Source organism: Sus scrofa, chromosome 5 (genome assembly GCF_054392235.1).
Source record: "Sus scrofa isolate SSC_HxYL_T2T_F1_AM1 chromosome 5, Sscrofa_HxYL_maternal_Yorkshire_Landrace_v2.0, whole genome shotgun sequence".
Classification (NCBI taxonomy): Eukaryota; Metazoa; Chordata; class Mammalia; order Artiodactyla; family Suidae; genus Sus; species Sus scrofa.
Genome location: NC_139387.1, coordinates 63,695,084 through 63,709,560, shown reverse-complemented (window position 1 = coordinate 63,709,560; position 14,477 = coordinate 63,695,084). Strand labels below are relative to the sequence as shown.

The following is a 14,477-nucleotide window of genomic DNA, read 5'->3' as shown; positions in this document are numbered from 1 at the left end:
ATTTACTTAAACTAAAGAGACTGTTTCCAAGTTTAGCTGCTGAAAAACAGAAACCTCCTTTAAAAGACTGTAGGCACAGGAATATCCTTCTTAAGGTGAGAATAGGTGTGTCAAGACAAAATATTTTACATACCGTTCCCATAGCATGTCATGAGATTTATACTACATATGATACTGACATTTGCCTTGGAATTTTGGCCTGCAAAGCTGACCAAAGATTAGCAGCAAGAGTAAAAATAAATCAGGTCATAAATATCTCAAGGAATCTCACCTTTTTATGCCGACAAAAAGCTGCCTAGGATGAGTAGTTAAAACTTGTGTGAATTGATAACACTCCTTTACAGTGTAGAAAGTCTCAATAAATAATAGGCACATAACAGGAAAATCAACATATCCAAGAATCCATTCCCCAAAGGATCAATACAGCTAGAACCATGGCATCTGAACTCAAGAACACATTACATTTTCCAGCACCAAAACAGTGATGTAACCAGTTATTTACTTTTGTTATCTCTACATTGTGATACACTATTATTAACTCCCTTTTTTAATACTATAAATCTTAGCCTTGCACTTAATTATTAGGAAGAGAACAAAAAGGTTCCTCCTGAATTTTTAAATGTAACAAATCAATAAGAGCTACAAAAATAGTAGATCTTTGTGATAATGTATTAAAAACTATATATTTGCCATTAAGTTCAAATTTTATATTGAAAACACCGTAAGTATAAAATTATGGTGTGCTATGAGTTTAAAGAAAAATTATGGATTTTTTGAAAGAGGTGTTCTTTAAAAACATCAATTAATTGACTATCTAAAACACTTACAAGTTCCATTAATACACATAAGTTTTAAAAAAAAACTTTAAATACACATATTCACTATTTTTTGGTCCTAAGCAAAATGTTTACACAGAAATTTGGCAGTATTAAGCCTGCAGACTCAAAGCCAATAACAACCTAAAAAAGCTCAACTTTAATAAGCACATTTTCATAGTACAACTAACATTGTATAACAATCCAAAGCAGTTTATATTTAAAGGATAATCACAGCATTTTACATATCAGATTAATCTAAAAGTAATTTTAAGAAAACTTGATATATCACATCTGTGCTTTCCCAACTGCTAATAGTCAACAGATTCCTTCTTAGCTATAATTTGGCAGGCGAGTCGGGGGTGTTTAGTCTCTTAAACACCACGACCTAGGGGAAGGAAATCCTGTAAATCCCTATCTCCATCAGCAAGAGGTCAGGAGGAGGGAGGCAGGATCCTGTAGCACCTGGAGTACCAGTTTCACCGAGTTCAGGATCCACTTGGAATACCAAACAGGAATTTCCAATATTGTCAAAGGGCTTACTGGGACTAAAAGTATTAGCACAGGTTTCAAGATCTACAAATATCCTCCATGATAATTATGTCTTTGAGAGCCCTCCTCAGCAAAGAAAACATTCACAAACTCAAACTTACCTACCCACACAATCCAGGCAAAGCTCCTCTGAACGATCCTCAGGGCAATACTGAGAGGACATTCCTCTCAGGTCACTCCTGGTGCCAAGTGACCTTTGGCACATCAACATCAGAAAGGGTGGGGCTCAAAGCTCAGTTTCGGCATTGTGCTACACTAAACAAAGTTTCTCTGATTTCTCCAGGGCGTTAACTAAGACTTCCTCTTCTTGTTAAGCAAGTAAACCCAGCCACTACTATATTTCCATCTCTTTCCTAAAGTGGTAATACAAAGCTCGAATGGTACAAACACTAATGGCGAATACCGATGGGGAAATTACTATGTGCCCTAAATTTAATACTGTACAGATGGGTTATTATTACTCTCATTTTCAAGAGGTGATATCTAAGGAATAGAGGTTAATAAATAACTTCTGGGAATTCCAGGTATAGCAATAGGGTCTATTGAGCTAATAATGTATTATATGGTATGTTCATCTATCATAAATACAAAGAAAAGGAGTTCCCCTTGTGGCTCAGTGGTTAATGAACCCGACTAGGAACCATGAGGTTGAGGGTTCGATCCCTGGCCTTGCTCAGTGGATTAAGGATCCAGCGTTGCCATGAGCTGTGGTGTAGGTTGCAGACATGGCTGGGATCCTGCATTGCTATGGCTCTGGCGTAGGCCAGCAGCTACAGCTCCGATTAGACCCCTAGCCTGGGAACTTCCATATGCCTCAGGAGCGGCCCTAGAAAAGGCAAAAAGACAAAAATAAAAAAATAAAAATAAACACAAACACAAAGAAAGATGAAAAGAACAAGAAACTTTTAAAAGCAAATACACAGTTTCACTTGCAATAAAGAGACACTTCCCTGGTGCCAGACCAAAGCTAGGACAGATGGCCAAAGTGATAGTAAGCAAAGACTGCCCAGTGTGGCCATCGGAAAGAGTCACTGTAGTTTCTTTAGCACTTAGGTCCAACTGAAATTGGTATGGAGATGTCCCCTGAAGGAATGAGATTGGAAGAAAGTTCTCTCCCAAGAGAACAGAGTTAGGCTAGATTTCTGGCCCTGCTTTTCTTCAACATAGGAAACAACCTGCCCAACCATATGTTGCAGCCCTGATGCCCTTGTAGGGACAGAAAAAGAGGTCTTGGGCACACAAGATATAAAGTTGGTACTGAGGTCCTTCCATAAAACCAGAGCTGCCATTATCAAAAGGCTGCGATCACAGTTTAAAAAAACTGGTGAGGGCAGCAGGACAAATCCACTCATTGTCTTAGTAAGACTTCAGTGCAGCTTGTCACCGAGTATCTGGGTGAGAGGGCAGAGGAAATGCTTACAACCAGAAATTAAAACCCTAAGCCTGTGTCACAGCAGTTCTGAAGTCTGAATCTTACTTGAATGAGAATCTCCAAGCTAATAAAAAATTGGTTCCTGGGCTTGTGATAGCCTTGGAGTATCTGAAATCGACAAATATAAAACCACTTTAAAATCATACTCCATAAACAAGGCCACAATGGCTTCTATAAGCTAGAGAAACAAAAGGAAAAAAAAATCCTCACTGAAAAGGAGCTTATAATTTAGAAATTCCAAAATATGTGAGAAAATTATGTTCTGTGATTGAGCATTAATACATCAAACAGAAAATTTAGCACTCAACTAATGTTTTAATATGAAGATGCCAAAAAAGCATAATTATTAGGTGATGGGGAAAGAAAAGAGCCTAAAAATAGAGAACTGAAAAAACAGGTAGGTTTTACAACAACCAAACAGAATTTATATCCATAGAGATATGCACATTTCTCTGCGTAGAATTCCCCAATTTTGTCAGAATTCTGTAACTTAGAAAGGAAAGAACATCCCTATAAATAGAATTTTTAAAACTTGTCTAGAAAAGCACTCCTCAATGCCAGAACTCAATTATCTGGCAGCACCTTTTCACACCAGCTTTCCTTCTCTACCATTTCGGAAGTTCTGACCACCCTGCCCTACAATTCCTCGTACCTAGAAACTCTAATCCCCAAGCCATTCTGAAACTTCTGGCACTCCTGCAAACAAGATGGGATAGAAGCTGTGATGTGCCACCTGGATCCCCTTTCACCACTGAAGGATATATTCCCCAGTTGCTGTAGTGCTGCCAGAGTACAGGACTCGGCTATCAGCTCTCTTAAGAAGGGCCTTGGCAGGAGTTCCCATTGTTGCTCAGTGGAAATGAATCTGACTAGCATCCAAGAGGATGCAGGTTCAATCCCTGGCCTCCCTCAGTAGGTTAAGAATCCAGTGTTGCCATGAGCTATGGTGTAGTTCACAGACACGGCTTGGATCCGGTGTGGCTGTGGCATAGCACAGAAGATTCGACCCCTAGCCTGGGAATCTCCATATGCCATGGATGTGGCCCTAAAAAAAAAAAAAAAAAAGAATGGCCTTGGCTAAAGAGTCTTCTCAAGCAAGTGCCTGCTCCCCTCCCCAGCAGCCCATATCTGAAGACTGGATGACATGGGGCATAGAGGGCTTGTCCCCCTCTCTCCAACTGGGGACCAGGGCGAGAGCACCATCCCAGCCTCAGAGCCTCTACCAGGTCAGATCATCAGTGAGACTACAGGGCAGCCTAACTTCCCCTCTGCCCGATGCTGGTTTCTTCCTTACATTATCTAAGAAACTTCCAGGACACTCATTTCCAACTCAGAGTCGGCATCCTGGAGAACATCAGGGGGAAAAAAAAAAAAAAAGGTGGGTAGGGTATGGAACAGTACTATCAAGGAAGCAAAAGGAAAAATAAAGGCTTGAAGCCAGTGAGGAGAACAGCAGAAAGTACTAATATAATCTCTTTCTTTGATAGGAGAAGAGAAAGACTTTTTCAAAATTAACAATATAATCACAAAAATTCCAGCGCCACATTTTAGTGTATCTCTACACTTGAGAGTCGAAAGGGATTCTACAGGGTACTCCAATTCTAGGCCCTGTCATTTTGAAGACAAAACTCTTAGGCTCATAGGTCTGCCAAATGCCAAAACTGTTGATGCTTAGAAACAACCCCATTTATTCTTTTAAGACAGTCACTTCCCTCACAACAACTTAACAGATATATTTAAGATCCTGCTACATCAAAGTTACCAGCAGTGGTGTGTGTGTGTGCTCAATTTCTACCTTCCTTTAAATCTTGGAAAAATGTGCAGCAACCAAATCTGTCATGTTCCAGATATAGGACATTTCTCATGGCTACTTCCGGTGAGCTGCCCTATCTTAGCAAGGGGAGAGAAAAGACAAATCCCTATGAGCCTTGCTTAGATTTGCCCCATGTCCCCAGTAATAGAATTCTGATACACCTTTTAGTTCTGAATCATTGGTAAAGATGCTAATGGTAGCTGAGTTTTTTTTTTTTTTTTTTTTCTGGCCGCCCCGAGGTATATGGAGTCCCTGGGCCAGAGACCAGATCTGAGCCGCAGTTGTGACCTGTGCCACAGGTGTGGTAACACGGGATCCCTTAACTCACTGTGCCAGGCCAAGGATCTGCATTCTGGTGCTCCAGAGACACCACCAATCCCGTTGTGCCACAGTGTGAACAACTAGTGGTAGTTTTATAAAAGGTTAATCTGGTACAGGCTGGTATATAACTAATCATTACACAGAATACTAATAAAAAACTGCAAGGCCTAAAACAATATTCACATGCACCCTCAGAATGCCAGTGACATGGGACAAATCTAAACAAGTCTCATGGGTATTTGTTGATTCCCTTACCCTTCTAATATAGGGAAGAACTCATATAAGAAATATTACGTATTTGGAATGTGACAGACTTGATTGCTGTGCATTTTTCCATGACTACTAAAGGAACCTGGAAATTGCTCACACGCGTGCACACACACACACACACACACACACACAGACACACACACACACCTTCTACTGGTAACCTTGTCCTACATTCCACACTTTGTAACCACAAATATAGAGGCAGACAAGATAATCTGTAGCAAAACCTATCAAATTAAGTCCACTGGATCTAAAAAGACAAGAAGTCATTTACAGAAATTGTTAGGACAGCCAAGCAGAATGGAGCGGCACTGTCACAATCCATTCATCCGGGAAATCTAAGCAGAACTTCGCCCTCAGTTCCTGTACATGTCAACCTCAGTTCCTCAATCTGTCTTTCATTCCTTCCTCTCCTAAGAATCACAGTCTGCTGGGTCTTCTCTAAGCCAACTCTTCTTCTCCTTCTAACTTTAAAACCTTTTTTTAATGGGAGCAAGGAACTAAGGTGCTACAAATATGAGAGAATCCTAAAGAGGTTTCTAAATTCGAAAGTGCATGTGGTCAAATCTCAATTACATACATGCAAGTTAAGTGGGCTGAATTCAAACTGGAAGAATCACCAACCAAATGTTTTAATAACTAATCCGGGAAAGGAATGAGAGTGCAATATAATTCATACTTGGGGAGAATCCTGTCAAACTGTTAACATTTTATAGGCATAGAAAAGGGCAAGTTAATGAGAGGAGGAACCAATCTACTCATATAAAAAAAAAAAGATTAAATGAGTCACTGTGGGTTTGGAGTTATTGTTTCAACACAGAATCTAGATTAAAGATTAAAAAAAATAATAATAAAAACAGGAGATCCCGTTGTGGTGCAACAGAAACGAATCTGACTAGGAACCAGGAGGTTGCAGGTTCGATCCCTGGCCTCGCTCAGTGCGTTAAGGATCCGGAATTGCTGTGAGCTGTGGTGTAGGTCGCAGACGTGGCTCAGATGGCTCTGGCATAGCCCAGCAGCTGTAGCTCCAATTAGACCCCTAGCCTGAGAACTTCCATTTGCTGAGGGTGTGGCCCTAAACAAACAAACGTTAGGAAAATATTGATTTGAGAAAAATGAACTCGTTATTACTGTAAAAGAATGTCATGACATATAAGTGAACAAAATGGTAGTTTAGCCTTTAAATTGGCAAAGTTTAGGTATATACTAGGGGACCATCACACAAACTTATTAAATTATGGATTTTAAATGTTTTCAACCTAGGAATCACTATAGAGTTCCAATAAGTCATCCCCTTATCTGGCAATTTCAATCAAAAGCCAACAAAATTTTGGAGAAAAAAAGAAAGGTGAAAACAAAAAAGTGATTTCTTATTTCTATTCATGTCCTATAACCAAAGAGAAGTTGGAAAATGTAAAGACCTCAGCACTGGGAAACTGAATACTTGTGTTTGTGCCCCAAGTCTGCGGCTGAATAACTCTGTACCTGGGCAAGTAACTTAACCTCCCTCAGTCTCCATTTCCTCACCTGTGAAAGGAGATCATTAAGGCCAATCTGTAAACTCTCATTCAGATCTATTCTAGAACATTTACCCAATTCGAATTTTAAGACAAAATTCAACTTAATTAGATGTGGGCTAAAACATAGCAATTGGCAGTTTTAGTCTACTCAACATTAAATTAATTCATTTTTAGGAAAAAATTGAAATTATTAAATGGTCAGAAATCCTAATGATAAATGAGGAAAAATTATTAGTTGCCATGAGGACATCCGTAAATTCACCTCAGAAATTATGAAGAAACACTTGTCATAGAAACTCCAATTTCTGCTGGAAAATTCCCATTTAAATGCAGACGCCACTGAAACACAGTAGGGACAAAGAATTTCTGAGAGGCAGGGAAAATGGAAGCTTTGGGCATGCAGTACCAATATTTCCCATCATTAAGATCTCACTTGTAGCTTCCTCATTTCACCTGACTCAGATGGCACTGGCATTCTACACAACTGCCTTGGCGCACGCATATCAAAAGAATGGACAGGATGTTCCTTGTGAAACAGCATTTTTACACATAACGTGACTCCCCCCCAAACCTGTGCTTTCCACAAAAACAAAAACAAAACAAAACAAAAAAAACCCTCTATAAAAATGATAAAACTACTTTAGCCTATCCAAATCATGGATGCTTCAAGATTCTCAAGTGCCAATTTGGAAAGAAAAAAACATTTAATATAAGAGTACCAATACTTCCCAGATTATTTTTTACCTTAACTCTATAATATAATCAGGAAATTATCACACTAGTTAGATAACATGACCTAACCGCTCCTTACTACAATCACGTGCTTTACATTGAGAAGAAGTGAGGGAGGAAAAAAAAGGAGGGGAGCAAATCAGAAAATATGGAAAATGAACTGTGAATGCTGACAAAGTACTAGCTTACGAGAAAATAAGGAGGAACGCCCAAGTTTCGTTTCAAAGCATGTGCCCTCTGAAATACTGCAAAGAACTGTCCTATATACACATTAACAAGCTAACACTGGGCAAGCAGCTTTGAAAAATTAAATCAGGCAGCATTACAATAAACACAATGAAATGCCTGTTTTCAGAGCACCAGTTTAGAAAAAGCTGTGTAAACAGCTGTTAGAATGATATAGCTTATGTCATCCTTTGAAAATAAAACCTGCAATTAAATTTGCACATCAAATGATCTTTGAAGCTTGTACGTTACCAATAAATAGGGGTGGCAGGAGAGGCTTAAATCAGACAAGCCTTGCCGGTGGCACAGAAAAGGGCAATCATAAAGAAAAGCCACTGCAGCAACACTTCTACAGATTTGAAGCTGACTGCCCCAGTGATGCACCGGTATTAAACTGTGAGGCTGTATCAGTTTCAAAAGTGATTTAACTGCTTGGAATATCATTGGACTAGAGTGTGCCAAAGCAGCAGAATTTAGTTATGGCCTTTGGCTGAAAAGCATTAATATATTGAAGGTTTGCCCTGGTTAGGCAAAATATTAAGGGTCACTTTCAAGTTTATTTTCAGTCGATAAAAGGTCGATTATCCAAATCAATTTTTAATGTTTACCTAATTTGCAGTTTCGAGACCTTTTAATGACAACCCTAACACTAGTCTCTAATTCCTTTGTATTTCTGACATGGGGCTATGGAAAATAGATTAAATAAACCCAGGTCAAGCGTAGCATGGTTGTGGTCAAAAGAATAACAAATTTGAAACCTAAAACCTTAATGTTTTCTCCTGGCTCTACAATTTAGTATTGTCTGACTTTAAACAAATTGTTAATATAGCCAATAGAATATGGTTGGAAAGAACTTGACTTTGTGTGCAAAACAGGTTTAAATATGAGCACTGTTACTCACAGTTGTATGACTTTGCCCCAATTACTTCACTAAACTCTTCGCTTATCTATGTAGTGAAAATAATAGAATCTTCCTCATTGAGGCTGAATGAAATAATACATGTAAAGAGCATAGAATAGTGCCTGATGAACTGTCAGGAATAAAGGGTAGCTTAAAAAAACCACTACTTCTCTGAGTTTTCTTTACCTTTTAAGAAATCTGTCTCAAAAATCAAGATGTCAAATCTTAGAATAATTTCCTGTGCTTCACACTGTCTTTATCAGGTCACAGATGACTAAAGAAAGCTGATTCTTATATTAAAAGCTAAATTTTGTCCACAGCTATGTAACCTTCTATATTTGCCTTCAAAATCTGTTTTCACTTTGGTTGAACAGGTAAGTCTTATTTCATAATGATCTGGGATCCTATTTAGTCAAGTGTCCAAACTGGTATTTTTGACAAAAATCCCATAGTCTTTTAGACCTCGAACTAATTTTGAGGTTTCACTAGGGGCCCCTGGAAAAATCTCAAAGGGATTTGTCTCTCATCTTATAAAAGAGAGATGTTAAAATAATTAGGTTTATTTGGTATGTTAAATTACATAGAAAGAATTGTCAAATAAGGAGTGATGAGAAACTCTTGCAGGTAATATGTGAATGGAATATCTTATTAGTATAACTATTCCAGAAATTGTATGAAGTTCATAGAAATGTCTTAGTACTTGTCCATAATTTGTTCAAGAATTTACATTATAAATCAGCTATAATAAAAAAAAATTTTTAAAGAATGAAATTGTTGTATGCCATGGAAATAACTTTCCTTACCTAATGAACTCTCATCAGAATTTATTGCAATTGCTTAAGTCTTTCATCATTCACAGACAGTTATTGTTTTGCTCTGGTTCTTCCCTGAAAGTTTTTACAATCAGCTACTGTGACAACGCTCCATAATAGCATCAAGTGAACAACTGAGGCCAGGCCACTGGAGTGCCTAAGAATTTCCAGAACTAATGAAGAAGGTGGTGGACTCATAGAATGGCTAACCAAAGATCAAGCAGAACTTGGGACTGAATAAACTGAGGTAGATGATTATAATTTTTATGACTTTTGTTTGAAGATTGCTGGTTCTTTAATGTTATGTTTTCCAGATTTAAGTAAATCTTTTTTCTCTTTTCTCTTAAACTACCCATGATTTACAGCAATCCGGTAAATTATACCTTTGTAAACAGAAATGAAGTATTTATCTCTTCTCCCCACCTGATCCATCCAGAATTTGAAAACTGAGCGTTCTTATTTTCATAGCAATATAGGTATTTGCATAAGTTCAATAAGCATCTGTTCTCCTAGTAACAGGACACAATGGTAAACATTAGTTATATTAGCAAGGCTTTCACTGGAATGTCATATCTTAGAATGACATGCACAGAATAAGATATGACCAGACAGCTTTAAGGAACTGAGGCTGAATTTAAGAAGCCAATATGTATAAAGCTATCCTTTAAAAAACAGCCTGGTACCTTGTGAATAGGGTACCTACTTAACAGGTTAGTAAGGAAAGCCACATCCTAGCAGCCCTAGGAATTTCAGGGTATTTTGGGGACCTTGAGAAGGGACGCATTCACCCAAGTCTATACGTATTGCAGGCAAAAGCTGATGATGAGTCATTGGCTTTTGTTTCTTAATCTTAAGAAGCTTTGTCCATGGGCATGCAGTGGCTTGATGTGGGACCTCAGTTCTCAGACCAGGGATTGAACTTGGGCAACAGCAGTGAAAGCACCAAATCCTAAACATTAGACCACCAGGGAACTCCCCTTAGGAAGATTTTAAAAGACCAATCTGATGTTTTATTTTGTTTTGCTTTTTTTTTTTTTTTTTGGCTGTGTCCACAGCATGCAGAAATTCCTGGGTCAGGGATCAAACCCGAGCCACAGCAGTGATGACACTGGATCCTTAACCCGCTGTGCCACTGGGGAACTTCTTAAAGCCCAATCTGAGATTCCTTATTAGAAGTGAGTCCAGCAAAGTAGACTTAAAAAGAGCATATGGTCAATCACTACTCTTGCTGAACTGATATAAATAAGCAGGCCAATTTTAATGAGACTAGACTTATTTTGCAAACAAATTAGTCTTACTTAGAATATCTTTGATGGAAATGGAAGTGTCTATAGAAGCAAAAATTATGTTTCAATGGAAAAGTATAGCACACCTCTGTGGGTATTAAATTCTTGTCCTGTTCATTGTCTTTGAGGTTTTGTTATCCGTCTGTAGACTGGACCGGATCCTGAATTCTTCAAGGCTCCTCCAATATCTAGATCCAACTCTCCAAATTAATGTTTCCATTCTTCTCTCCCTCTTCTGACTTGGAATCACTAAAAATTAAAACTGCCTCTTTCCCAAAGCCCTGCAAGCTAAAACTGGGCAACCTGATGCAAACTTCAGAGAAATCACCACAATTCATGCACAGCCTTCCTGGCTGTTGCCAGGTGGACCCCAAACATCACCAGAGACTAACCACAAAGCAGTGAGATTGCCCCTGTCTGCTCTCACTCCATCTGAGGAGTGAGTCCAACATCTAGAAATATTTTCAGCTAATTGCCCTCTGGACTTAAAAACTAAGTTCACAGTTTGTTCTAACCATTAACCTGTTTTTTCTTTTGTCGCCATAGAAATGTCCAGGACTGGGAGACTGTTTCCGTGGGTTACTGGACAATCTACACTATCTCAGTGCTAGGTTATGAAAGATCTTGGGGAAGTTTCAGAATGAATGACAAGGTTCAGGACACACTACCCAAAGATATGGCACCTTGGCATACTGAAGATTTAAGGTGAAGGAGTCTGAGAAAACAGCAGAAGCACGAAGGTCACTCCGACCTTCCCCAAACTTTCTCACCTGACAAAGGTCCTAAAACCCTCATGTGGGGTACAGCCCTTCCTATACCCTGAGCAAAGGAGCTTCCTTCTCTCTGAGGACAAAGGAAAGCTGAGAAGAATCGGAACACACAGGCCTTGCTAAATGTCCTCTCGTTTCCTACACTTTATCATATTTTCCTCCACGACTGTCCATGCTTCATCATATTCAGTATAGAAACACTCAAGTCTAATGGTTTCTTCATTTCCTATGAAAGCTGCCATGTCACATAAAACTTTTACTTAATAAACATGGACTGGATATCCCACTGTGGTGCAACAGGATCAGCAGCATCTCTGGAGCACTGGGATGCCAGTTCAGTCCCTGGCCCAGCACAGCGGCTTAAGGATCCAGCGCTGCCACAGCTGCCTAGGTGAGAACTGCGGCTCAGATCTGATCTCTGGCCTGGGAAGTCCATATGTTCCAGGGTGGCCAAAAAAGAAAAAAAATTGTGTACACATTTCTCTTATTAATCTTTTTTCAGTTTAATGTGCAGATCCAGCCAGGGGCCCCAAGAGGGGTAAAGAAAACATCTTCCTCCTCTATGTCCACAGACATCATACTTAGCACTCTTACCAATAGCTTAGTTTATTAGGGTTTTTTTTTTTTCCTGTTTTCCCAAAACACTGCATATCATTTTTTGTTTGTTTTGGGGTTTTTTTGTTTGTTTCTGTTTTTGTTTGCTTTTTAGGGCTGCACCTTCGGCATATGGAAGTTCCCGGGCTAGGGGTTGAATCTGAGCTGCAGCTGCCAGCCTACCCCACAGCCTCAGCAACTCGGGATCCGAGCCACAACCCCGCTGAGCCACAGTGGGAACTCCAGCATATCACTTGTTTTAAAAATCTATTCCAGTTTAACTGGGTCACTTTACTGTACAGCAGAAACTGACAGAACATTGTAAATCAACTATAATAAAAAATATTTTTAACTCAAAAAAAAAAAAAAGTACAGGCCCTTGAGAGCTTACATCTTATCTGAAGAGTGGTAGGAATAACCTTTTCCATTGGCACATTAATAATAAAACTTATGCTAAAGAAGGCAAAAATAAAAAATTTTAAAAATCTATTCCAATTTGACAGAGGAAAATTTTTTCACCCATCTTAGTTTAGCAGTGATATTGATTTCTCTTTAAAACCATTTCCACATAACTTCTTAAAATTTTCTTGATCATTTTAGACCTATAGGATTCATCCTGTAAGTTATTAGCATGGATTTTTTTATTGTGTATGCATAAGGCATAAACAGGCATTAAGATTTTTCCTCTAGACCAACATAAGCATACAAATATGTTTTCAATGTCAAGCTCTAACTTAAAAATTATAATGTAAACCCTATTCTATATCTATACCTTTTTTAAAAAGATAGATTAAATCTTTCTGTATTCTCAATAATATCAGACATTACCCCTAAATTAAAAAGCTGCATCTGTTTCTTTTTATAAATCTGATGCATGCGGTAATCCTTTCTTTACACCTGCCTAGATTATTCTAATTATATTTCATTCAAAACCTAGAAATGCCTTTTTTGACCAACTCCCAAGTTAAGGTCATTTTGTACTTCAGAGGATAAAGCTAATACATTAACCTAATGCTATCTCTCTCATTCCAAAGAGGGCACACCTTAATTTTCATTGAGAAAACAATTAAATTTCAATATACCAATACGTTGACTGTGCTGGTATGAAAGCCTCATTTTATTTATGTGAAGGTGCCTGAGGTCATTATTTCTTATTGATTTGGGGCATCATGGTATTCATTGACATAACAGAAACTTTTAGGCTTCCACCCCCCTCCCCTTTTTACAGCCACACCTGCAGCATATGAAAGTTCCCAGGCTAGGGGGTCAAATCGCAGCTGCAGCTGCTGGTCTACACCACAGCCTTGGCAACACTGGATATGAGCCACATCCACGACCTACACCATAGCTTGTGCCAACAATGGATCCTTAACCCACCAAGCAAGGCTGGGGACTGAACTGTCATCCTCATGGAGACTAGTCGGGTTCTTAACATACTGAGCCACAGTGGAAACTCCACTTTGGGAACTTGATGTCAAAATCCAATCCTCATCTCAGCGTCCCAGGATAAACTGTATGTTTTACATACATGGTATGTTTCAAATACCACCCAAATTTCCCTTGAATGACTTCAACATTCTAGAGAAGACTATGATTCAGAAAGAATAAGGTGGATTTTCTAAATATGAATTTAATTTTATCATGTGTTTTCTGTCTTTAAATATAAAAATTCATTCAAATCAGGTATAATTCTATTTTAAAGTTTTGCTGCTATGGCATAATAAGTATCTATTATATAGTTGCTTATGTGGATTTCTAAGTAGATTTTTACATGGATCTTTTAGAAGGACACATACGTAATGTATAACTTCCACACCAACTCTCTTGGCATTGCTCCATTTTGTTAGGGAGCCTGTCTACAGACATCTCAGGATCTGCAAGTAATGGATCCTGCTTTATTTGTGAAAGCTACATGTACAAGGTCCCAGTCCCAATTAAAATAGTATAAAATGCATGAAAATAATGATACTTCTTTATGTCATGTTGATTCATTTAACGACGACATAAAATTCAATACCTACAAAAGACCACTCATTCCCAGGCATCCTGATGGGAACACTTTTTTTTTTTTAATCCACTTTGTACACTTCAGAGCAAAGAGTATTCTGCAGGCCATTAGGACACCATGAGCCCTCAGATCCATGCCAATCAGGATAAGCCAGAAAGATCTGATACTCACCTGCTAGCTCTCTAAGCCAGTTTCCTATTCATTTGTGGGGGCTGTCAGTTATTACAGCAGCAACACACTTTATCTCACACCACTAACTTTGCACTGCCTGAAGTCACTCTCAGATAGAGTGTATGTATGCACAATATGTAGCCTATGCAGTACTTACACTTCCTTTATTCTTCTTAATTCCCATACTTTTGTTACCCTATCAAAAATTATACAATCGGGTTACACCAATGACTCTTAGTCATACAATGACTCACC

The 14,477-nt window shown here is 38.6% G+C and overlaps 1 protein-coding gene across 25 annotated transcripts in view; it reads right to left on the bottom strand.

Annotated features, from left to right (window-relative positions):
• Positions 1-14,477, bottom strand: part of EPS8 (EGFR pathway substrate 8, signaling adaptor) — a 268,177-nt gene that overhangs the window by 104,714 nt on the left and 148,986 nt on the right. For 2 of the 25 annotated variants that reach the window (XM_021092298.2, XM_005664050.4), the window contains exon 1: positions 1,469-1,520. The exons of 21 other annotated variants lie outside the window; for them this stretch is intronic. The gene's annotated coding sequence lies outside the window, so the exon portion shown is untranslated. Of the gene's footprint in view, positions 1-1,468; positions 1,521-14,477 lie in introns of those variants that run through there. 2 more of the 25 variants (XM_021092300.2, XM_005664051.4) reach the window with 1 other exon arrangement.